The sequence below is a fragment of the Prionailurus viverrinus genome, chromosome A3 (assembly GCF_022837055.1).
Source record: "Prionailurus viverrinus isolate Anna chromosome A3, UM_Priviv_1.0, whole genome shotgun sequence".
Lineage (NCBI taxonomy): Eukaryota > Metazoa > Chordata > Mammalia > Carnivora > Felidae > Prionailurus > Prionailurus viverrinus.
Genome location: NC_062563.1, coordinates 87,517,840 through 87,544,193, shown reverse-complemented (window position 1 = coordinate 87,544,193; position 26,354 = coordinate 87,517,840). Strand labels below are relative to the sequence as shown.

The 26,354-nt window shown below is 43.1% G+C and overlaps 1 long non-coding RNA gene across 14 annotated transcripts in view; it reads left to right on the top strand.

Moving 5' to 3' along the window:
* Window positions 1-26,354, top strand: part of LOC125162307 (uncharacterized) — a 128,867-nt gene that overhangs the window by 43,692 nt on the left and 58,821 nt on the right. The window contains exon 6 of one of the 14 annotated variants that reach the window (XR_007150978.1): window positions 21,713-21,749. The exons of the other annotated variants lie outside the window; for them this stretch is intronic. This is a non-coding gene — a long non-coding RNA (uncharacterized LOC125162307). Of the gene's footprint in view, window positions 1-21,712; window positions 21,750-26,354 lie in introns of those variants that run through there. 14 annotated transcript variants of the gene reach the window in all.

The window sequence follows — 26,354 nt, the reverse complement described above, 5'->3', positions numbered from 1 at the left end:
TGAATTTTCCAAGGAGGGAAAGACTGGAGCAAAAGTGGCAGCCTAGAGCTAGGGATAGCCACAGTGAAGAGTTGAGAGGAAGAAGACAGCCAGGGAAGATACCATGCTACTCATGGTCATTGTCCTATCCTCTTGGCCCTTGTAGGTCCTGACATTCCTCTAAACCAGAGAATGTCGGGTGTTCTATTGAACTTAAGGGGGAAAAAGAAGTCCTGATCTTTTCAAATAGCTGGAGGTGTTTTGGATGTAAGATTGGCCAATTTGGTTACAGCCAAGTTGGTGTGGTGACTTAGTAGTTTATTGAATTCTGGCTTCATTCTTTTGAAAGAAATATAGTAGAAGCATATTGACTTAGACCTATGAGGGAAGGTCTTATCTGCTTTAATTATGTGGAAAAAAATTTTTTTTGTGAAGTCATTAAGTTTGTTTACTTTTGGAGTCACATGTTAATTCACTTATGTATATATGTACTAACTAGTAGAGATCCTAAGACGACGTGCTTTAATGAGTAGAAAATCAGAATTCTCTTAAGTTACTTCAGTTTTCCAACTGATAATCGTATTTATGCAATTAAATATTTTTGCTAACCCCTTCCTGATAGCACAAACACAAAAAGAAGTTATCTCCTGTCAGAAATTCTGAACCAACAGGGTCCACTTTAGAGAGGTTCTTGGGTAATTGCTAGACTGGTATCTGCTAAGAATCCTGTAAGGTGTCTTTGCAGCCCTGTGCTTGGACCATAGTGGGCAGTCAGACAACTCTGGCTGAATGAGTGAGTGAGCAAGTCAAGGACTGAAGGAATCTTTATCCCTGAGGCATGTTGAACTGTGTAAAACAATCTTCCGACAGCTTGATACTATAGGTTGGCTTGGGTGGTTTTGGGACTAATCTTATCACATGGATTTTGTATTGGGGAGGGAGGAAACAGAGGTACCATGGGAAGTTTCTGCTCTTGAGCTGTTGACTCCACAGGGGAGGGATGTTTCTAAAATCAGTAGGCTGATCTCTTTCTAAAAAACATGAGGCTGCTGAGAAAGTCTCTGGAGCAAGTGATGAGGCCCATAGAGGTAGGAGATTTCCTATTGGCAACCTGGATCTTACCCAAAGAGGGCAGCTACTTTATAAGTCCTCTGTAGGAGGCTCTCTACTACCCTTCTTTAATGCTTACATTCTAAATCTGGAGTCTCTCTGGCTCATCGCTGACTTTTGCTTACCCAGCCTGGCCCTGCCCTCTGGCTGTATGCCATTGGCGATTTTTAGCCCTGCTGGAAATTACACCCTCTGCAAGGGTAAAGCAAACTGGGAGGTTCTGGCTCTGGCTCCATAGGGACTGGAGCCTGTCACCTGGCCCTGCCCTGTGCTTCCTGGCATGTATTCCTGGCTACCTTTTTTACCCTTAGCACAGTCTTTTAAGCCCATAATTCTGCCTTGGTAAGGATTAAGGACTGGCTTCTACAGAGGGACTGTGTGGGCGGGAATGTCAGTGCTTTGGAAGAAGCTCCTAATACCCATCTCAGTGTCCTGCTTTAGGAGAATTATTGGTCTCATGTAGATAATCTAACAGTTATGTTGGGGTGGTTGTGGATGTGAAGATTCTTTCGTATCACAAAAGAATTTACAACTGGGTTTCTTTAAGAATTGAACTTGCTTTTCAAAATAAAATTTGATTTTCACACTGTAAGTAATGTGCAGTTATTTACATAAAAAACTTTGTAGATTTTCTAGGCAAACTTCCTTATTTCAGATATGAGCAAACTTTGGGAGGTCCAGCAGGGCAAAGCTGTGTCTTTGTTGAGCTGACATTCAGATTATGTGAAAGTAATTGAAGCAGAATGGAGTAGACATTATGTGAAAGGAAGTCTCAGTCCCTCCAGGAGGAGCATTTCTTGGGTATTTTTTAGGTAAGGGAGAGGAAAAATGCATTCCTTCCCCCTGAATGCCCCACTCACAGCCTTTGGATTGGGTAATTCCTACCTCACTGACTTTTACCTTTGTCCTCTCAGACTGGACCCAAAGTGATAATGACCTCAGTATTTGAGACTTTGCAAGGCACATTTAAGTAAGTGAAAAATTGCAGGATGTGAGTGATTGAATGCAACTTTTTTAAATTCAATGTGTTAAAAAAAAAAGCCTTATATTAAGTTAGCAAAATGTCAATAGAGATTCTTCAGGGGGGCTGATTTAATTAGGCAATATTATATTGATTTGATTAGATTGATTTGAATTTATTTGATTAAAATTATCTGATCTATAATAGGTACTTGTAAAATATATTAATTTATCAAATATGTATTAACGGCAGAGAGTTCTATAATAACTGAAGATGAAGTGGTAGGGTATTACAGGTACAGACAGTGCTGTGGGAACTCAGAGGAGAGATTGTTTCTAGTTTTTAGATTTAGAGAATCAGTGTGCTTTTGTGAAAACAGGTTATTTTATTTTATTTTATTTTATTTTTATTTTATTTTATTTTTTTCTATTCTATTCTATTCTATTCTATTCTATTCTATTCTATTCTATCCTATCCTATCCTATCCTATCCTATCCTATCCTGTTTTTAAGTAGACTCCATGCCCAACGTGGGGATTGAACTCAATACCCTGAGATCAAGAGTTGCATGCTCTATTGACTGAGTCAGCTAGGCATCCCAGGATTTCTTTGTTTTAAAGAACATTTTAAGTAATCTAGCTTATACTCTAGTTGGAGGTAGTATTGATACAAAAGTAAGTCTATTCTCATTTATATTATTAAAATTTATTTTTATTCATTTTATTAAAACTTTGAATTAATAGCAACATAATGTATTTTCTGTACTTCTTTGCTAATCTCTAAAGCAGTTTCCCAAAGAGCAGACCTTTGGCAAATAAGAGCAGTCCATTTTCTTTTACTAGACAGTACCTCTGCAGCTAGCAAATGGAGGCAAGGGTATGGACCCAGTCATGGAGGCCAGTCTTACATGAAGCTTGTTTATGAAATGAGAAAAGTGAAGGGGGAATACAGGGTCTATGGAGGGTTATTTATTTTTTGAGATCCCAGCATGTCCCTGTGCTGTGGGGGAAAGAGCCAGTTGAGAGGGAGAAGTTGAAGGTAGAAAAGAGAAAAAAAAAATTGAGCAAGGCCCCTGGGGGAAAGGGTCTACTATATCCTGAACACTGGTGGAGAGATTAAACTTGAACTGAAGAAAGGACAAAGGCTACCACTGAATTTAACTCCATCACGCCCATCACCACCATTTATAACTTTCTTACCTTTTGCTAGCACTCCGTTGAGCATTTTCTAGTCTCATTTAATAGGGGCAAAGGATGTGATGGGGCAGAGGGATTTGTTGAGATTTGGGAGAGACAGAAAGTTGGAGTTTCCTTCTGTTTGGCTTTGTTTTCTCTGGACAGAAGAAATTAAAGTCATCTGATAGGAGCAGGTGGTATAGTGGGGACAATGACTTAGTTTTTAAAAGCTGTTGAGCTAATGACCGTGATCTGAAGACATGTAGGTGGATAGCTGAGTAGCACTGAAGGACTAGGTAATGTTGCAGACAATGACTTCTTAGAGGAAGCAGCCTTCATGACTTAATCGTGGTTTTAGCCGTATTCAGCAGGGTTAAAGCAGAGGACATTTGTATTCAACTGGGAGCTGTGTTTTGTGGGGCAAGTGGAAGACTTGGAATAATGGGGGTCTAGGATATTGGTAATAAAGTGGTTGTTGTCCAGTTGGTTAGAGAATGGACTGAATTTAGGGAAGGACTGATAGGCAACTAAATGATGGGGTTGGGTGTCAAGGGGCTGGAAATCTCAATGAAGCTGAAGAATGAAGCTGTAGAAGTAAAGACAAGGAGAGGTAGAAATGTAGAAAGATACAGGAGATCATTACCAGGCAAAAGGTCTGACTTGGAGTGTAAAGGCAGACTGTGATCAAGGAGCCAAAGGTCTTAATGACCAAGAGGTCAGGAGCTGACAGCAGTGAGGAAGACTGTGGTTGTTTGGTACAGACTTTGGCAAAGAAAGGATTTTTTTGGTAAGGTTGTAGGTGTAATGGCTTTGAAGCCACATTGAGACAGACCATCTGTTTCTCCTCTTGGTACTACTGGGTACTGAAAAATGATTTTATGGCAGAACCTTCACTGCCTGGAACCAAGTTCCTCAAGGAATGCCAGGTCCCAGATAGGGGAAGGAGGCCAGAACCATCTATTAGGCCTGCACTGTGTGCCTCAATACCGTGGAATTGTGGGAGGAGAGAGACTCTGGCCAAGTGGGACAATCTCCACAAAGTACTGGGCCTTTAGGCAGAGTTTGCAGACTAAGAACGCTTGCAGGGAAAATCCTATTTGGCCACAAGGGGTTTTTGAACTGTTCAGGATCAGATTGAGTCAGTGCTATCTATGAGAGGCTGAAAGGAAACTAATGGTTTTTTGCTTAAAACTCTAGGTCAGTAGACTCTTGAGCCTTTTTGTTCCTGTGGGGTCTGGAATTTATTTTTCCCTGCACAGTGACAGCAAACAATGCCCTAAAGCCCACACAGTTTGAAAAGAGTCTGGAAACACTCAGATTATTGTTTATAAGGATGTTTTTGGGTTTTTGATGTTTCAGGATTCTTTTGACATTGTTAGTATATGATTCCAAACATTTAAGAAAGGGCCTCCAAATAGCTGGAAACAAACCAAATCTTAGCAATTCTTTTTGCTCCTTCTTGAGTTGATTCATTTACACCACCACCCTGACCAGAAGTGAACAGCTCAGAAAATGATTGCCCAATCCACCATTTCAGCACAGGAACCCAAACAAGATTGTGTGGCCCCCAGCAGAAGAGGCTGTGTGGCTCAGAGCTCAGGGTGCACTGTTCCCATGGCAGTACTTTCTAAATTGTTTTTAACTGGTTTTGCCACACAAAAATGAGAAACTTCTGTCTGGCAAAAAAAGTCATTATAAACAAAGTTAGAAGACAACCAACAGAGTGGGAGAAAATTTTTGCAATATATGTAATAGATGATGGATTAATGCCTACAATCTATAAAAGGTTTCTATAAATCAGTAAGGAAAAAAATAAACCCAATAGAAAATGGGTGAAGAATACAATAGGTGAGACACAGCAGGGCAAACTGTAATTTCATCTAAAAAAGCTTATTTATTTCATCTATTCCAGATGAAACTGGAATTTCATTTAAGAAATGAGCACAGAATCCTCTGGATAGGAATGTTCACTGTGTTGGTAAATATCCATTAATATGGTGCAATGTAATACTGTGTGGCTGTGAAAACTTTGAAGTAACTTTATCAGCAAAAGGAGCAGGTGCAGAGCAATATGAATACAGTGTTCCCATTTATTTTTTAAAAACATTCCTATTTGATTTGGAATGTATTTATGCTGTTTTAAATTTTATTAAAAGATTCCTTGGAATTAAAAAATATTTAAGGATGTATTTTTTTTTAATTTTTTAAAATGTTTATTTATTTATTTTGAGAGAGAGCTCATGAGTGCATGGAGGAGTGGTAGGGGCAGAGAGACAGAGGGAGAGAAAGAATCCCAAGCAGGCTCCTCGCTGTCAGTGCAGAGCAGATCCCAATGTGGGGCTCCATCTCATGAACCATGAGATCATGACCTGAGCCAAAATCACGAGTTGGGAACTTAACTGACCGAGCCACCCAGGCACTCCAAGGCTGTATTTTGCTAATTACAACATTAATGAATGAAATGTCCACTTTTGTCTTCCTCTTATGTAAAAGATTGATCTAGTATTATAAATCTTAGCCTCTGAGAAGAATTTAGAGACTCCTCACTACCTTTCCCTTCCCAGAAACTAAAATGAGGCTACTGGGCCATGGTGTCTGCAGTTGTACCTCTTGGTGTGAGGAACAAAGGAATTCAAAGCTCAGAATTCTTTTTTTTCCCAGGATTGGCTACATTTTAGTATTCATGGCCTTGTAGAATCTCTCTGCCTGTTGCCTCTGATGCAGCGGAAAGGGCTGGGGCCTCCTCTGCTTGAGAGGCTTTGCTTGCTCATTTCCTTGGAAGAAAACAGAAAATTACCTTTTTTGGCCCAGGTAGGCAAGACTTAGAGCCAGCCTGAATTTTGGGAGGAAACCTGCTCTTTGCATTTGTCCTTGCCTCTCCTTTGGGGAAGCCTCTCAGCCAGTTTTAATCTTCGTCTCAGGCTCCTGCCAACCTAGGTGAAAGGAGACCTTGAAGTGGACATCATAGTTTTACCTATTTCCCTGGAATTTGAGGCTCTAGAACTCTAGCTTGGAAGCATCAGGAATGCCATCAGAGGGTGGCACAAGGCCAAAAACAAAAACAAAAACCCCTCTTTGTCTTTCAAAGACAGGCAACATTTTGGGACAGAAACACTGCCTTCCATAATAACATTACCAGTGTCAGTAGACCCCAGTATGGGTGTATGGGAATTGTTTCTGACATGTAACATAGGTTTTTCTGTGAGCTAGAGAGTTTACATAGAGTGGTTTAATAGAAACCTATTTAAAACCAAAACTGACTCCAGCCAGTTCTGTTCTGAAGGTGGGCCAATTCATATTCATAGGGGAAAAAAGTCATTCCATTCTCTTCACCAGTACAGAATGGTGGTGGTGAGAGAGTGAAGTTCAAATTTTCTTTTTGTTCCTCAGTGCTGGTCAGGAGTGGAACCTGGAGTGGATGGTTCCCAGTGGGGCTGACTCCAGGTATGGGTCATTGGATATCAGAGGAAGGGGGATAGAGAGCTAAGTCTCTTTGAATAATATAAGGGGAATTTAGTTTCCTGAGGGAAGGGAAGACCCCCCCCCTAAATATAGGCAATGTTTGGAGAGGGTAAAGGAGCCAAGAAGCATGATAACAATAAACACCTCTGTCTCTTCATAAATTTAGGAAAGTCTGATGAACACACAGTGTTTTAAGTCTGTCTGTGTGTGCATATTTTTTTCTTTTTTCTTTTTTTTTTTTTTTTTCAACGTTTATTTATTTTTGGGACAGAGAGAGACAGAGCATGAACGGGGGAGGGGCAGAGAGAGAGGGAGACACAGAATCGGAAACAGGCTCCAGGCTCTGAGCAGTCAGCCCAGAGCCCGACACGGGGCTCGAACTCACGGACCACGAGATCGTGACCTGGCTGAAGTCGGACGCTTAACCGACTGCGCCACCCAGGCGCCCTATTTTTTTCTTTTCAATAAAGCATGGAACAGGGGAGCTGAGTCCCACCTCTGGGGGGACAGCTCAGAGCAGAAGAAAGAGATCAGCCTCAGGAAGTGTGATGTGAGTGAGATAAAAAATCCAGCAGGAGCTGGAGTCATAGCCAAAAAGGACTCCAACAGGAGCTGGAATCATAGCCAAAAGCATTAGCTGCTGGGAATTCACAGAAATTGTGGGAGGGTCACTGGATGGGGGGATCCAGGCTGATTTTAAAACATGCCTGGGGATGCTGGTGGCTTAGTTGGTTAAGGATCTGACTCTTGATTTCGGCTCAGGTCACAATCTCACGGTTCATGAGATTAAGACCCACGTCGGGCTCTGTGGTGATGGTGTGGAGCCTGCTTGGGATTCTCTCTCTCCCTTTTTCTGCCCCTCCCACGCGTGTGTGCTCTCTCTCTCAAAATAAGTAAATATTAAAAAAAAAAATAAAACATGCTCACAAAGTGGTTGCAGCTGACATCTGATTGCGGCTGTAGTACTTGCTGTACAACTCATAGAACGTTTAGTCTTGATCCTCCCCCAAAATCCTTCTTATGGAGATCTATTTGTTAGATAGTTCAGGAAGTACCCTGATATTCCTCTTTCTGCTCAATGGAAGCCATTTTCAGTTCAGACTCCAAAAGGGGAGGAGAACTTCCCAACAAAGGACTTGTTATTCCCTTTCTTCCTCATAATTTACATAGACCCTGCGATGCTGGTCAAAGGGCTAGAGAGCTGCAGCTTCGCTGGCCACAGCGGCACTGAGTAGGGCACTTCATTTGGGAATTGAAGGGAGGCAGAAAAGTCTTCCACAAAGTATTGGGACTTAGAGACTGCTCTGAGTAAGTATTTAAGCATCTATTAAGACTCCAGTAAGTGCCCTAGAGCAAAAAGCCAAGTTCTCTGAACAGCTGGAGTAGGACCATGGCAAATCCAGCCACTGTCACACTAAATGAGGACTCATGTTCATGTCTTAGGGAGGAAGACCCAGTTGATGGAAGAACTTACAGTATAGTTTTAAAATCCACTCTTATTCCAAACTTTGAGGACAATAGTGCTTAGTGGACTTTGACTGCCCAGCATGATTTCTCTCTTCTTAGGTTAGAACATACTGATTTTCCTTTGGGGGACCATGTCCTTTTCCATTCTCAGACTGGGTTTTGGTGGAGTCGAGTCCATCCCTTGGTTCCAGAGGGAGGACACATGACTATGCCAATCAGAGAACAGCAGGTGGTATGGGCATGATCTCAAATTCAGGCCAGTTACGATTCTGGACTTTTGTTGGAACCATTAAGTGAATTCTCTCTCTCTCTTTTTTTTCCAACTGGGTTGCCAAGCCTGTAGAATGTGAATAACTCTGAGGTTCCTAAGTGGTCATTTTGCCACTCCAAGGGGAATGCTGAAGCCAACACAGATGAGAGCTGAGTTATGAGATGGAGATGGAGCCTGAAAGGCTTCTTTTGAGTACCAGGATCTAACCGTACTCTATGTTAGTCTCACTCTGGACATTTCATTTATATGGATCCAGGCTCTCCTTTTTTATTTTTGAAAGTGTGATTTGGATTTTTGTCACCTGCAGCCAGTAGAGTCTTAATTCATATTATGAATTGTATATAGCCGTCATTACAAAGTATGATTTGGCCTTTCTCATCAGACCCTTTTAAAGTGCTAACTTATGGGGTGCCTGGGTGGCTCAGTCGGTTAAGCGTCTGACTTCGGCTCAGGTCACGATCTCGCGGTTCGTGGGTTCGAGCCCCACATCGGGCTCTGTGCTGACAGCTTGGAGCCTGGACCCTGCTTCTGATTCTGTCTCTTCCCTCTCTCTCTGCCCCTCCCCTGCTCATGCTGTCTCTCTCTGTCTCTCACAAATAAATCAATGTAAAAAAAAATTTTTTTTTAAAGTGCTAACTTGTAAGTTTGTTGTAGGAATCAAATGAGACCATGCATATGAAGAAGAACTTAGCATTAGATCACTTAGCAAAGTGATCATGAGATTGAGCTCCACATTGGGCTCCACACTGAACATGGAGCCTGCTTGGGATTCTCTCTCTCTCCCTCTCTCTCTCTCTGCCCCTCCCCCACTTGTGCGCATGTGCACGCTCTCTCAAAATAATAAACATTTTGAAAAATAAATAACTTAGCATTATCTTTTGTACATAGGAAAAAAACCCAGTAAATACTGACTACAGGAAGCAAGGAAGGAGGGAGTGGAGGGGGAAGGGAAGGAAGATCAGGTGCTGAATTAAAAGGACCCTGAGATCCCTAAGGTAATCTTTTAGGAACCCTCAAGCCCTATCAGGCCCCCCTGTTCTAAATGCCCCTAGTACTCTATACTTTACCCTCATAAGCCTTTATCATGGTTTGTAATGATATGTTTATGTAATATTTTGATTAATGCCTATCTCTCTCACTGAACTGGCAGGTTTTTTTTTTTTTTTTTTTAAGTTTATTTTTAGAGAGAGAGAGAAAGAGCACATGTGCGTCCGGGGGTGGGGGGGGCGGGGTGTGCAGAGAAAGAAGGAGAGAGAGAATCCCAAGCTGGCTTCATGTCAGTGCAGAGCCCGACACAGGGCTCAAACTCATGACCCTGAGATCATGACCTGAGCTGAAATCAAGGGTCAGACTCTTAACCAACTGAGCCACGCAGGTGCCCCTGAATTGGCAGTTCTATGAGGGCAGTGATTTTGCTCACTGTTATGTCCACAGCAACTAGTCCAAGTGTGTGGCATTCAGCAAACATTTTTTGAAGGAATTGTCACTTGTAAGTACCTAAATTGGACTGACCTTGATTATTGGGGTTGGGATTGTGGCAGAATTGCCAAAATCAGGGAAAGCTATCCGTGTCCCCTTTGTATCTTTTGCAATAGCCATACCCCTAACACACATAGACAATTTTATCTTTTTTTTTTTTAAGTTTATTTATTTTGAGAGAGAGTATGAGAGTGTGAGTGGGGGAGGGGCAGAGAGAGAGGGAGGAGAGAAATCCCAAGCAGGCCACAAGCTGACAGCACAGAGCCTGATGTGGGGCTCGAACCCACGAACTGTGAGATATGATCTTAGCAGAAACCAAGAGTCAGACACTTAACCGACTGAGCCACCCAGGTGCCCCTAGACAGTTTTGTCTTAATGAGATAATTTTGATATGGCTGACAGTGGAGAACCCTATATGGGGTTCGAATTCAGAACCATGAGATCATGACCTGAGCCAAAGTTGGAGGCTTAACTGACCAAGCCACCCAGGTGCCCCACATTTTGATTACTTTTAGCTCAGAAAAATCCTTATGCCAGAGACGTATTTTGGGGCGGCAAAATCTTCCCTTCCAACCCTTTATCAAGTCTCTAGTTATTATACTTTTATTGGTTCATTTTATTGAATAATTAAATAGTATAGGGGTTGGCCTAATGTGTGGAAAGCAGAGGAATGGGTCAGGTCTCAGTGGTTAACAAGCAGTCTTCCTTGCTCCTCTGTCTTTAAAAACTCATATATTTAACTGGGATAGTCCACCCTCACTCAGGGGCTGGATGTTGGAGGCTGTAGAAGGCCCAGGAAGTTAATGAGGGATGTCCACTGCTGGAGACTTCACTCTCTAGGAAGAAACAAAAGCAGTTAAATGGAGTCCTGGGGAGGGCAGATAACCTAAAGCTCACTCCATCAGCCTTGGTGTCTGGGCTGGCAGGAGCTCCAGGATCCACACACCCCCCCCCCCCCCCCCCCCCCCGCCCAAAAAAAAAAGCAGCCTCCCTCTAGCTAAGGTTGTGGCTCATCCCTTCCCCCAGCCTGCTTTTCCTGGGGTGGGAAGAGTGTTTCCCAGGGCCCATGTGACTTCCACTGGCAGTGACGATTACAGACAGTTTACCAGTCAGTAAAACTGCCAGAGGCTTTTGTGCTGTAATAATCCTTTTCCTGTTTTAAAACTCTGGGGATTTTCTACTCTTGCCAGTAGTTTTTCAAGTCAGCAATTACGTTGTGGATTATGTAATGGCTAGGTATTAAAAATAGAAAAGACCAGCGTTTGCATCTATTTTAACCAAATCAAAACAGAGCAGAGGGAGGGGAAAGGAGGAGAGGGAGAGACCAGAGGAGGAGGGAAAAAGAGATTACGTGACAAGAAGCAGTGAGGTCTCATCATGTGACTAGGCAATCCAGCCTACAATTTTGCTCTTTTCCTGCCATTCTTGGCCCAAGGGGCTGCACTCCCTTCCTCAGCCTCCTCCAGGGAGGAGACTTTGCAGAGAATTATAATATTCCTCAGCTCAGCCTTGAGTGTCTGCCTGCCTCTGACAGGCAAAATGACCCAGGGGGGAAGTGACTGGTTTTGATGTAATTAAAAACTGTATTTGTTATGAAAACATGCTTTTATTATAGATACTCCCGACCCTCTGACTTCCCCACCCTCACTCCTCTTCCCACTGGATTGCCACCTCTAAACCCCTCATCTAGGAATTCCAGGGCTATCATTGATTTGTTTTTATGTGACTTCTCACTAATCTTCCACCCCCACTCCAAGTTAAGAGATCTCTGTGTTTCTCTGGAGACTTATTGAGTAACTTTAAGGGCCCTCTAATGGTGAAATATTAGGTGCCAGGTGGGTCTGGAGAAGGAGGGATATTTTTGGAAGGGGGACTTATTCTAAGGGCCTGACAGATCACACCAAAATATACCAGGCTTCCTACTGTGTCACCTCCAAAGTCCCTACCTCATACTGGATAGAGAGGCAGCTGCAGAGGGAGGTCTGGAGTTACTTCTAGCTCTTGGACCCACATAGAGCCCATGCTGAGAGCACTCTACTTAGTAGGTCTCAGGTGGCAGGGAGTGCTGGGTACTTTGAAGAAGCACCTTGATGTTGGTGAATATTGAACTCAGATAGGTTTGGTGGAATTAGGGAGAGAGACCCGAAAGTCTAGATTGGCAATAGAATCAGTTGCAGGCAATGTTAGAAAGTTGTGTCCTGATTGTTACTTCCATCACACTTCTTTCTCAGAATCTTCATCTGATCTGGGGTGGAAGAGTGCCAACAGCTCAGAGTAACACTGGTCCCAGCTTCACCCAGCACTGCCCCAAGTAGTGGAAGTGCAGTGAAAGGAAGAGCACTCTAATTTGGGGATTTTAGGCATCATTTTACTAAATAGGTGGAGGGTTTGGGGACCTTCCTTAGGGCCTTTCAAATCATAATACCAATCTGGACTAGGAAGTGCTCATGTTGTGGCACTAATTTTCCTTATTCCTGTAGGTTTTTAGTTCTCTGTTGTTGGGTTCCTATCTACATTCTCACCAGAGGCTGACTTTGGTAAGGACCACTGAACATCTGGTATGGTCCAGATTTTAAATTGTTCCAACTCACTGTGTCTGTTAATGCACTTGAACATGCGAGGTCAAGTGTCCTGCCCTTGGGTGTGGTCAGTGTCACTACAGCATCAGTTTTCTGTTACCTGGACCGGCTGGCTACTCAAGACCCAGGTAGTCAGCAGAAGTTGTAGGTCTCAGTGAGTATCTGTCCTCCACATCCTATCCCACCCCTGAGGCTTTGAGCAATGTTTAAGAGTCCATTGAAGTACCTGCCCTAGGGGCTGCTAGGGGCTAGGGTCAATCCAAGACTAAATCATTGCAAAGTTCACCAAGGAACCTTTTCTAGCTAAACTAAATTCTCTGTTGTGGCCTCCTTCCCACTCCTACTCGCCATGACCTCACAACTTGACCACAGCAATGTTGTATATATTGGTCATCCCCATTCTGAAGGAGGTCATCTTTTCTATCATTAAAATATTTAATGGATTTCCACTGCCAATGTGAGGGCATGCATGTTCTCATGCACATGCGCGTGTGCGCTCACACATACACACACAGTAGTGGTGGTGCTTCTAGAGTCTGTTGCTTAAGATAGTGCTAGTGGTCACAAGCTGGTATAGACAGAGTAACACATTTTTATTTTATTTTTTTAATGTTCATTTATTTACAGACAGTGTGTGTGGAGGAGGGGCAAAGAGAGAGGGAGAGAGAGAATCCCAAGCAGGCTCCATGCTGACAGTGCAGAGCCCAACACGAAGCTTGATCCCACAAATTGTGAGATAATGACCTGAACTCAGAGTTGGATGCTTAACCAACTGATCAACCCAGGTGCCCTGACAGAGTAACACATTTAAATAGATTTAACTTTTATTCATCCAACTGACAAATTAGAGACACAGTAGTGCTTATATGTTTCAGACATTCATTTGAGCTACAGACAGTATAAGATATAAATGATAGATCTCTTGCATTAACTTCAATACCAGGGCTCAGAGCTAGACAACTACTTCTCTTTACTGCACATACCATCACACTCCTTGGATACCTTCTCTATCCCATTCTGACATCAGACTCAGAAATGAGTTTGGGGAATGGGCGAAGACAGGCTGAGGGTTAGGCTTCAGGCCTCCACATATTTGCTGCAACTCCGGTGGCCAGAAGTACCAGGCGATGGGCATAGGTAGAGGACTGGATGTGGGGAGAGGTGGTACAGAACCTGACAGGACTCCAACCACACCTGAAGCTACTCTGTCTTCCAACAGAAGATGGGGGAGAGGAGGTTGGGAGAGGGAAGAAGAAGAGAAGGAGAAAGGAAGGAGTGAGGAGGGGAGGGAAGGAGGAAGCAGGTAAGGAAGAGGGGATTGTAGGCTGACAGGGCAGGCAAAATCTCATGTTTGAGGTGCTGAGTCTTGTGGAAGCAAGCAGGGGATGTCTTGGCAGCGTGGTATAACCTGGTAATCTGACTTCAGGCCAACCAGGGATGTCAAACAAGAGTAAGTGCCAGCACCTTCTCTGTATTCTCAGCACCCTCTTTCCTTCCATCCAGATAGGCCTAGGTTCCAAAGACCCATCTTTTGTGTCACAAAAGGCAACCTAAGAAGGAACTCACTAGCACTTACTTCCCTGAGGGGTTTGCATTTAAGAGGAGACCCCAGGATATTACTGCTACTACTACTACTATATAAATCTTAGTAAAGCTATTACTTCCTCCTCTAGTCAAGTAATTTGGTAATTTAAAATTTTTCTTAAAAAAAAATTATTAGCATAAAATTTTCCTAGTCTTGTTTTCCTATATTGTACTCTATCTTCCCTTTTTCATTCCTAATATTGCATATTTAATGCTTCATGCTTTTTTCATGATAATTTTGTTAGAGGTCTATTTTGTAAGAACCGACTTTTGCATTATGTCTATTGTTTCTTTGTCTTCTATTTCATTAATTTTACTTTTAATCATTCTTTAAAATTTATTTTTAAAATTTGTTAATGTGTATTTATTTTTGATAGAGAGAGACAGAGTGTGAGCAGGGGAGGAGCCAAGAGAGAGGGAGACACAGAATCTGAAGCAGGCTCCAGGCTTTGAGCTGTCAGCACAGGGCCTGACATGGGGCTTGAATGCACAAACGGTGAGATCATGACCTGAGCTGAAGTCAGATGCTTAACTGACTGAGCCACCTAGGTGCCCCAATTTTTAATCATTTTAAAACTAATTTTGCAATTGAAAAGTAAGAGAGTCACTTTTTCTTACAAATTATTATAAAAAGACCAGTTACCCATAAGAATGAACAGAGGATAAAAAAGAAACCTATGTGGCTTATAAACTAAAGAGAAGACCTTAGTTGCAAGTAAAATAATGCATCTTTAATGATTGATGGACCTCTAGGTTTGAGTGGGGAAGAGAGGCATCATGTTCAAATACTGAACATGAAGGAGATGACACCTGAACTCCCATTGAGCCCTCCGCCCCCAGTCTTTCTTCTCCCACAGGTGGCAGTAGGAAGGGTTTTTGGAGGAACCCAGCCTAGCCTGGCAGGGCTATTTAACAGGACCTGGCCCTTAAAGGAACATTATTTTGAAGGGAAGGAAAGGGTCTTATTGTCTGTTTAGTTCACAGTTTAGTTCCTCAGCTGAGTTTCGTTTTTGTTTTTGTTTTTGTTTTTTTTTAGTTTTTATAATTCTGTATTTTGTGGAGAAATGGATGGGAGGGGTGGGTGTACTAGAAATAAGATCCAAGAACTGGGAGGCAGGAAAGGGTGGTCTGTATCAGCATTCTCAAATGTTTTGGTCTCGGGACCCTTTTACACTCTTAAAAATTAATGAAGACTTCAGATGCCTTTATTTATGTGTTCTGTAGCTATAGATATTTACCATAATACAAATATGGAAACATACATTAGAAACAGGCTTTAGAAGTACTTATTAATTATATAAAAATAACAGTAATAAATCCTTTATATATTAAAACACACACACACACACACACACATATATATATATATATGTTTTTTAATGTTTATTTTTGAGAGAGAGACAAAGCATGAGTGGGGAGGGGTAGATAGAGAGAGGGAGACACAGAATCCAAAGCAGACTCCAGGCTCTGAGCTGTCAGCACAGAGCCCAACACAGGGCTCAAACCCACAAGTCATGAGATCAGGGCTTGAACCCACAAGCCAGAGATCATGAACTGAGCTGAAGTCAGATGCTTAACCAACTGAGCCACCCAGGTGCCCCAACATACCTTTTATAAAAATATATCGTCTAAAATAAAAAAATTCAGTGGCACCTGGCTGGCTCAGTCTGAGGAGCATGCAACTCTTGATCTCGAGGTCATGAGTTTGAGCCCCACTTTGGGTGTAGAGATTACTTAAATAAATAAAACTTAAAAAAAAACACTTTAAACTCAGTGAGTCATTATTTTACAGTTTTGGAAATTTCTTTAATGACTGGCTTAAAAGAAGACAGTTGGATTCTCATATCTGCTTCTTTACCAGTCTTTTATGATACATTGCTAAAAACCTGCTTCATACAGATTTGTAGTTGGCATTTTTTTTTAATTTTTTAATGTTTATTTTTTTTGAGGGAGAGAGAGACAGACCATGAGCAGGGGAGGGGCAGAAAGACACACACACACACACACACACACACACACACACACACACACGCAGAGGGAACCCAAGGCAGGCTCCAGGCTCCAGGCTCCAACACGGGGCTCAAACTCATGAACCATGAGGTCATGACCTGAGCCAAAGTTGGACGCCTAACCAACTGAGCCACCCAGGCACCCCTGTAGTTGGTATTTTTTATAGACTTTTCAGATAATTGTGGATATCTTCTTTGATATTTCACCAAAATAGGACTAATGGCAGTTTCTGAAAGGTTAATCACCCTGTGAGATCTGAAAGTATATCAATGAACTTCTCATCCTCAGCTATATTCAACTCCATTGATCTGTCTTGTAGTTTGAATGGGTCTTTTGTTCATTCTTTGTGACATCATGCATTAGTCATTTGGAAAATATTGGATCAGTGATTTATGCAGATCTTCCAAATGTAGACACATTTCAATCCATAGTATTACATTCATTAATATTACCACTTATTTCCTCAGCAAAGTCTTTAAGTACCAGGAAGCTGTGAAGCTCATGGTGTGGGGACAAGTTTTCTATAATTCTGATTTTCACTTGCCAGCTCAAATTTTATCATTGGCAAAAAAATACTATCAGTTTCCCTTGACATGATAAGCTCACTTCATTCATTTTTGAGAAAATGGCTGCAGATACCCAAGTCTGAGTAATCACAGTTTGTCAGCGCTCTTTCCTTTTTTCTTTTTGTCGCTTTTCTAATAAAATGATGTTTCATGAAAAAAGCAGGTGGTTCACTTCTCAATGCAAACAATCACATACATGTATGTAGTACTTTGGTATGTCCTGATATGTAACAGAAGTGCTTTATGCATAGACCATTAACAAGATGTACTCAGGAGTCATGGTTTTTTTTCTTTTTTTAAGATTTTTTTTTAAGTAATCTCTACACCCAACGTGGGGCTTGAACTCACAACCCTGAAATCAAGAGTCACAGTCTCCACTGACTGAGCCAGCCAGGTGTCCCAAGGGTCATGTTTTTAAAAAATCAGTAATTATTATTCTATCACGGGCATTCTTATGTGAAGCTAGCCTTTTTGTTAAACCAGAGTCCTGCGGTGAAGAATATAACTTCACTGGTTTGTGTTAGGTCCCCAGCAGTTTTACCCACTTTTGCTTTTGCATTATCAGTTCAAATGTCAACAAACTGAATACTGCAAAAAAGTATTGGTATTCTTATAAAAATGTTCTTTACCTCTTGGACCACACTGAAAGGGTCTTTGGGCCCCCCCCCCCCCTTCCCCGGACTCCAGGGATCATAATTGAGAGCCACTGATGTATGTGACTATGGGCAATAATAGCTTGTGGCTTTGAACACCTCAGTGTCCCTGGACCTCAGTTTTCTCAACTGTTAAGGGAGACCAGAGCTGGGGCTGGCTCTAAGTTTCTACACACTGTTGGACCCTGTTTACTAGTCCTTAAAGTCACTTCTCCCCTGTGATACTTCTTTCTTTTCTCCCTCCCTCTCTCATGTCTCCTTTTCCCTCCATAGCCCCCCCTGAACCTACCTCTTATAGGTGGGGATCCTCCTTGTTGTTCCCCTTCTCTGTTGCTCCCTGGGGTATCTTGTCCCCTCCTTGATCTTTAATCAGCTGTAGGCTGACAGCTCCCAAATCTCTATCTTTAGTCCTGATGTCTATCCTGGGCTCCAGTGCTATGATTCCAGCTGCCCCTGGGACCCCTCCACCTGTGTGCCCTACAGGCATGTCAAAGTCAACATGTCTAAACTGTGATTTCATCATCTTCCTCAACACATTGCCTCTTCTTCCAGAATAGCCACTGTTGGTTAATCTGGCATCTACCCACTGCTTAAATCAGAAGCCCAGGAGCCCTCCTCTCCTCATCTGATCCCCTCACTTCCCTCATGTAGTCACTCAAGCCTACCAGTGCTGCCTCCTAAATATTTTCTCAATCTCTCTCTGCTCTCCAGTTCTACCACCACCGCCTGAGGTCAGGCCTTCATCACTCCTTAACTAAACTACTGCAAAAACCTTGTCCCTGGTCCCCTTGTCTCCCCTTTCCAACCTGTAATCTGCAGCCCTGGCTGGAAACCACAGGATTATTTTCTCATAGGCTTTTTTTTTTTCTTTTTCCCTATTAAGTAAATACATATGGAATACTTATGCCAAGCACTGTGTGGGGTGCTGGGGATACAATGTAGAACTCAATAGACATAGTTCTTTGTTTCCAGCCCTCACAGTGTATGAGGGGAGAGAAAAACGTACAGGGCATAGGTAATCAAGACACAGTGTGATGGAAAGGGAAAGAGGAGGTGCTTGGGAACCTCTAGAAGCCTGAGCTGAGGGCTGCCTGAGTCCAAGAGGTGGTCAGGGAACACTTAACTGGAGGAAGCAGCCCTCTGAGACCAGGGGGAGTTAGCTAGGAGTGGTGGGAGCGTAGCGGTGAAAAGCTTTCTTGCTAATTTGTTCATCTAATTTCCCTGCATAAAGCCCTCTTCTGAGTTTCACTGTTGCCAGCAGGATAAAGTCCAAATTCCTTACCAAGGAACATAATCTGTGGCCTCATTGACCACTCCCCTGTATTTAGTCTGAGCTGCTTTCAGTTAGTTCCCCCAAACTCTGGCTAGCTCCCTTGTATTCCAGGCCTTTGCACACACAGTTCCTCATGCCCTCCACCCTTTCCACCCACTCTGAATTACCAACGTCAGTTGACTTAGGAGACCTTCCCTGACCCCCCCCCCCCCATGTAGACTTTGTGGCTCCTTCTTCTGTGCTCCCCGCCTGTGCACGCACCTGAACACCTGTGCACTCATTACATCATTATAGCTTGTCCACGTGTATCTCTGACTCTTACCCCTACTTCCCTGCCAGTGTAGAATTCCAGGTCTTGCCTACTTCCCACACCCTCACCCTGAGAGCATTCTGGGCGTCCCCAGGGTGTATGTCTCCCATGTGCTGGTGGATAAGGTTAGACAGCTACACCCTCCCACTCCCAGCTATCTTTTCCCCTCCTCCAGCTCTGCAACCTCCCTTTGCCCCTGCCACACCCTATGGAGCTATCAGTTCTGCTGGACATTGCCACACCCATCAGACACTCGACGCCTGCTGGGAGCCACTGACACTCCTCTTGGCATGAGGTCAGCTGGCTCTACTGTAGGAGCAGGGCTGTGAGGCTGCTGGCACCCCCATTGCCTTACAGAGAGAGCCTTGAGGTTTGGTTCCACTGATACGTGCACATCACAACTACCACTTTAGCTCAGAATTATTTCCTCCTTTCCACTGAGCAAAGTTTTGGCTTTGGGTCAGCTTATTGTGCTTGTTGCCTTCTTCCCTTAGAAAGAGTTTTTTCCTAACATTAGTCTCTCAACTCTTCATGCAAATACACCCCCCAAGGTTCTGCCCATCAGTGGGCCAGATAGGTGTGAGCTGCATCAACCTCCGACTTCAGCCTGGAGGCAAAAGATATATGCGTATTTATATATTTAAAATAGTAGATTATATAAGCAATACTCAGTAGAACTTCATCTTTAAAGCATAAAAAGCAGTTTAGAAATACATAAAATAAAAAGGTAAAGCTCTCCTTCTAGCCCTTCCCCTGTCTTGAAACTTACTCTACTGGTAGACACTATTAATTCTTTGATGGGAATATTCAGACTTTTTGCTCTGCATTTACACATATGTGTGGCTGGCATAATATTTGAGAAATAAATCTCTTTCCTCCCTTTGGATTTTCCCCTTTCCCACTGTCACATTCTTGGAGCTCATTTCCTCCTGAGCTAGCTCCCCAGATTAGAAAATGGAATCAAGTTTCAGGTATCTCTGGCACTTGTATGACAAAAGTTTACATACTGAGGAAAACTTTAGGGTTTGCTGAATAGCTCAGTGAAGAAACAGGATTCTCTTGGGGCGCCTGGGTGGCTCAGTTGGTTGGGCGTCCGACTTTGGCTCAGGTCCTGATCTCACAGCTTGTGGGTTCAAGCCCCACATCAGGCTCTGTGCTGACAGCTCAGAGCCTGGAGCCTGCTTCAGATTCTGTGTCTCCCTCTCTCTCTGACCCTCCCCACTCATTCTCTGTCTCTCTCTTTCAAGAATAAATATGCAGAAAGAAAGAAAGAAAGAAAGAAAGAAAGAAAGAAAGAAACAGGATTCTCTTACACAGACTCAATACCTTGGCAAGAGACAAGATGGAAGAAGGATTTCACCTGGAGTGGAAAGACCCCTAACTCTTTGTAGACTTCCCCTCCCCAGACTGGCTGGGGGGGGTGGGGGCAGGAGAGACAGGGGAGAAAGATCTTGTGGTGTCCAGAGTCCCACCTTGCCTTCTAGCAGATCACCTGGGCAGGCAGGAGTAAGAGCTCAGAGAGCCCCATATGGTGGGGCCAAGTGCAAGATTCCTGGCTGCCCATGGGTGGCACAGAGTAGCGGAGGCTATTATATCTGGCCTCAGCCAGCCTCACAGCCACCTCCTCTGTCCCATGACTGGCACTTCTCAGTGTTCTGGAAAACTCAGACATACCTAGAATTAACTTTCCTGTTGGCACGATGGAAACTTACCATAAACATTGAGTTGAGTTATAGAAACTAAAGTTTGGTTTCCCGCATACTTGAATTTATTAATGAGATTCATTCCTGTGGCTTGTGCTATTCATATTCTACTTTTGAAAAAAAATTGCAGTATCTTAAAAATGTTTCCACATCAGTAGATATCTATCTATCTATCTATCTATCTATCAGAAAGAGAGAGAGATCACCTGCAAATAGCAGAGAGGGGCAGAGGGAGAGAGAGAAAGAATCTTAAGCCTTGACCCCATGACCCTGGGACCATGACCTGAGCAAATATCAAGGGGTGGACACTCAACTGACACACCCAGGCACCCCTATCTTGTTCCTTTTTTTTATTTTTTTTTTAATTTTTTTTAACGTTTATTTATTTTTGGGACAGAGAGAGACAGAGCATGAACGGGGGAGGGGCAGAGAGAGAGGGAGACACAGAATCGGAAACAGGCTCCATCAGCCCAGAGCCTGACGCGGGGCTCGAACTCACGGACCACGAGATCGTGACCTGGCTGAAGTCGGACGCTTAACCGACTGCGCCACCCAGGCGCCCCTCTTGTTCCTTTTAAAAAACGTTGTTATTGGGGCGCCTGGGTGGCGCAGTCGGTTAAGCGTCCGACTTCAGCCAGGTCACGATCTCGCGGTCCGTGAGTTCGAGCCCCGCGTCAGGCTCTGGGCTGATGGCTCAGAGCCTGGAGCCTGTTTCTGATTCTGTGTCTCCCTCTCTCTCTGCCCCTCCCCCGTTCATGCTCTGTCTCTCTCTGTCCCAAAAATAAATTAAAAAAAAAAAAAAACAAAAAAAAACAAAAAAACATTATTATTTTCGGGTTGCCTGGTGGCTCAGTCAGTTAAGCATCTGATTTTTGTTTTCGGCTCAGGTTTTGATCTCACATTTGTGAGATTGAGCCCTGGGTTAGGCTCTGCACTGACAGCGTGGAGCCTGCTTGGGATTCTCGCTCTCCCTCTCTACCCCTTCCTCATGTACACACTTGTTCTCTCCCTTTTTTTTTTTATCTCAAAATAAATAAACATTAAAAAATTAAACAATATTATTTAAACAAAATACATGCTTGTAGCTTGAAATTTTTTTTAATCTGTTTTTTACATTTATTTATTTTTAAGAGACAGAGTGAGACAGCGTGAGCAGGGGAAGGGCAGAGAAAGAAGGAGACACAGAATCTGAAGCAGCCTCCAGGCTCTGAACAAGTGGTCAGCACAGAGCCTGACATGGGCCTCGAACCCACGAGCCCTGAGATCATGACCTGAGCCGAAGTCAGACGCTCCACCGACTGAGCCATTCAGGTGCCCCATCATAGTTGGAAATTTTAACAGTACCAAAGGAGAAAGCAAAAGTTCTCCAGTCCTCCATTCCCAATCCCGAGATATAATATTGCTAACAGCTTGATGGTGCTTCTAGAAATTTTCTATGTAGATAAAATGACATACGTGTATTTCTGTATAGCTCTTTTTATATACAAATAATCCCAAACTGTATATACTTATCTGTAACATGTTCGATTCTTTATTTAGCAATTTGATCTTATTAAATGAATTCTATTATGTAACTAGATACAGTTCAACTTCATTTCTTTAAAAAAATTTTTTTTACATTTATTTATTTTTGAGAGACAGAGAGAGACAGGGCACAAGTGGGGGAGGGGAAGAGAGAAAAGGAGACACAGAATCCGAAGCAGGCTCCAGGCCCTGAGCTGACAGCATAGAGCCCGATGCAGGGCTTGAACTCACAAACCATGAGATCATGATCTGAGCTGAAGTTGGATGCTTAACTGACTGAGCCACCCAGGTGCCCTCAACTTCATTTCTTTTAATGGTGCTTAGTATTTCATAGAATAGATGTGCCACATGCATTTAACCAGTTGACTGGCATAAAATTCCAAATTTTTAGCTATTACCAGCTAAGGACACAGTGAGCACAATAATAACTAGCATTTGTTGACCACATTGTTGTTTGCATATAGTAGCTCATATAACCCTTGTAACAGTCCAGTGACATAGGTCCTGTTATTGCCCCTGCTTCAGAAATGATGGAATTAAGTCACAAAGAGATCAATAACTTTCCCATAGTCATGTATCTGCTAGGTGGTAGATCTGGGATTTGAACCCTGGGATTTGAACCGGGCAGTGAGGTCCCTGCAGAGATGCTGTGCATCTGTGCTAATGTAACCATAGAATACATTTGTAGCAACTCCTAGGTCAAAATAAATGCACGTTAAGCTTTAATAGTGCTAAATGGTCAGGAGGTTATTTTATCAAAGGAACAGTGTATTTCTTTTCATAACCAAGTGCAGAGCCCACTTGTTTCCTGAGAAGAGAGGGGCTGCAGAGGCTCCTATGCCCAGAGGCCTCACTAGGTTAGGGGAATTTTTTCTGCCATGGCCAAGGCTTTAGCTCTGAATCCTATCTGGCCTTCTCCCCTCTGGACTCAGCAGGGCTCCCTCTAATTAAGGCTATAGACACAGCCTGCCAAAGAAGTCAGCTCCTCGACTCTTTTTCTCTCTGCACCCTCTTAGTCTCTCATGGGTGAGGTACCTCCCAAATAGAATGCTGCCTAGGCCCCAGTTTCCCATTCCATCTGCAAGGAGAGAAAATGGCAGCCACCTAGAGATCCGGAACTGACTGCTCTCTACTTCCCCACCTGCAGCTCCTGCATCAAACCACAAGGGGCTCCATTGTGGGACCTCTAGGCCTGGATCCACACCAGACCTGCTCAGAGTGTGAGACATAGTTTCTCCATGGCAGTGGATTTTTTTTTTTTGAGTAAATTCTTTGCCTAGTGTGGGGCTTGAACTCATGACCCTGAGATCAGGAGTCGCACTTTCCACTGACTGAGCCAGCTGGGTGCCCGCATGACAGTGGCTTTTATAGGACTAGACCACTGGTTCTGAAATGGGGCAATTTCACCTCATTTGGAGAGCTGGGAGATACTACTGGAATATTGGGTAGAGAGAGGCTAGAGATATTGCTAAACATCTTACAGTGCACAGGACAGCTGTTCACAACGAAGACTTATCCAGCTCAAAATGTTAATAGCGTTGAGGCTGAGAAACCATCAGGTACAGAAGGGCAGACAGTGCCGAGCATATGGCTGTCACCGTATGACTCCTCCTGCTTCTGTTAACAGTGGCAAACACTTACGTCTTGTTCACTTGTAGCTTGCCACTGTTCTAAGTGCTTTATATCCATTAACTCATTTAATCCTCACAACAAGTCTGTGAGGCAGGTTCCACTATTATCATCCCATTTTGCAGATGAGGAAACTGAGGCATGGAGCTGTAAAATACCTAGCCCAAGGTTTCCATGGTGGCAGTCTAGGCTTGGTCTCCATATGCCTCTTACACATGCTCATGGCAAGTACTCCATCCAGGACCTCTCTTTTTGCTCCTTCTAGAGCCTTGGGAGCACCAGAGATTGTTTAGATCTATACAGGGAGAGAGAGAGAGAAAAAAAAAAGCAGTTGATGGCCTTTTCTCCCAGATCCTGACTCTTCCATGTCTGATGGCTTTTGTATTTTTTTTTTCCAGAGAGTTTGATCAAAGTGAGTACTGATCACAGAAATTGTGGACAACTGTGAAAGTTGACTTATTGAATATGCATGAAAAAATTCTGTGTCTTTCCTACAGCAGTCTCCCAGGGCTTTTTTGCTTTCTTGGCCTACAGGCTGGGCTGCTTGGGTAACAGATTTCCTTAGATATGAGAGCAAACTTGGTCACCTAGGAGGACAAGGAGGAGCTGGTGAATCAAGCTTGGGACACCAGGGACACTGGACTGTTCTGACTAGGCCCATAGTTTTGATGAAGGGGGTGCTTCTCCAATGAAGGCCTCCAGCAGCCAAGATGGGAGGTCGTAAATGGGGTGAAGGTGGCAGAAGAAGTGGGAAGGGATCTGTTGGATCAAAGCCAACTTCACACCAGAGGAAATACTTACTGGCTCATTAATTATAGGATGCCCATAGGATTGGCTTTGCCTCTGGGTGTGGGGGCAGCAGCCTATGCTTTAAACAGTCCCATCACTCCACAATAATTAGCAACAACAATAAGCAACTTCAACAGGACCAGATTGACAGGTGTCCCACAACATGCAGCCTCAAGCCTGGCCTGGAGCTGAGCTTGAATGTCACACCTATGGAGCCAACCAGTCCATGCCCTGGCAGTCCACAGGGGCATGGGCACAGAGGTGACGTGTCTTTCTTGGGCCATTTGCCAAGAACTTGCTGTGTATAGGCACTGTAAGACACCCATGGTGTCTCTTACCCATGGTCTAGAGAATTGAAGAGACAAGATAAAGTTTGAAAAGTTAAACAGGAACACAAGAAATACCATATATGTCAAATGTAAGGGATGTAGATGCTCAGAGTCAAGTGGGAATGCTGGATAGGAATTCCCCATACCAGGTGGATGGTAGAGAAGGAGGTCTATATCATACCACCGGGTTTCTTTTAAAAGTGGGAAATACGGGCACCTGGGTGGCTCAGTCGGTTGAGCGTCCGACTTCGGCTCAGGTTATGATCTTGCAGTCCGTGAGTTCGAGCCTCGCATTGGGCTCTGTGCTGACAGCTCAGAGCCTGGAGCCTATTTCAGATTCTGTGTCTCCCTCTCTTTCTAACCCTCCCCCATTCATGCTCTGTCTCTCTCTGTCTCAAAAATAAAAAAAGTTAGAAAAATAATTTAAAAAAAATAAATAAAATTAAAAAAAATAAAGGTGGGAAATACAAAGAACAAAGATGGAAATAAGAAATCATAGTAAAATACTAGACAAAGGTTTGTATTATTATTACTGTTTTAGTTACATGCCTGTAGATCTCTTTTGTGTGCATATATATGGATGTATATACCCTTACACATTTCATTACATAAATGGGTTCATATTGTACATACTGTTCTATGACTTGCTTTTTATACTTAACAATACGTTGTAAATGGTTTTCCTTGGCAATAAACTTCTTATAGATCTGTAGTATTTCATTGTGTACCTACCAACATTTAACTAATCCCTTATTATTGCCCCTTAAGTTCCTAACAGCTGTGGCTTATACATAATACTGACTTTGTGTACATCTTTATTTTTATCCTTAGTATATAGTCTTGAAGTAGAATTGCTAGATCAAAGAATATGCACATTTTCAAAGATTTTGATACATATTACCCAGTTGCCTTCCAGATGTATCAGCTTAGGCTCTTACCCCAGTCCTATGAGAGCATCTTTTTGACTACATCCTCTCCAATATTAGGCATTATTATTTTTTTAAATTGCAAATTTGATAAGCAAAAATAGTATTTCATTGTTGCTTCTTTTTTTTTTTAAATTTTTTTTTTCAACGTTTATTTATTTTTGGGACAGAGAGAGACAGAGCATGAACGGGGGAAGGGCAGAGAGAGAGGGAGACACAGAATCGGAAACAGGCTCCAGGCTCTGAGCCATCAGCCCAGAGCCTGACGCGGGGCTCGAACTCCCGGACCGCGAGATCGTGACCTGGCTGAAGTCGGACGCTTAACCGACTGCGCCACCCAGGCGCCCCTCATTGTTGCTTCTTTATTTTGCTTTCTTTTTAAAAAATTATTACTTGGACTCTTTTTACAGGCCAATTAGTCATTGGTAATTCTCTTTGAAGAATTGAGTATGTGCAGTTTTCTACTGGTATATTATTTTCTTTTTTTCATTTCATTTGTGCAGTATTTTATTATTTAGTGTATGTTGTTTTTTTGTCTTTTTGATTTATGAGAGAACTTGATACATATTCAGGCTA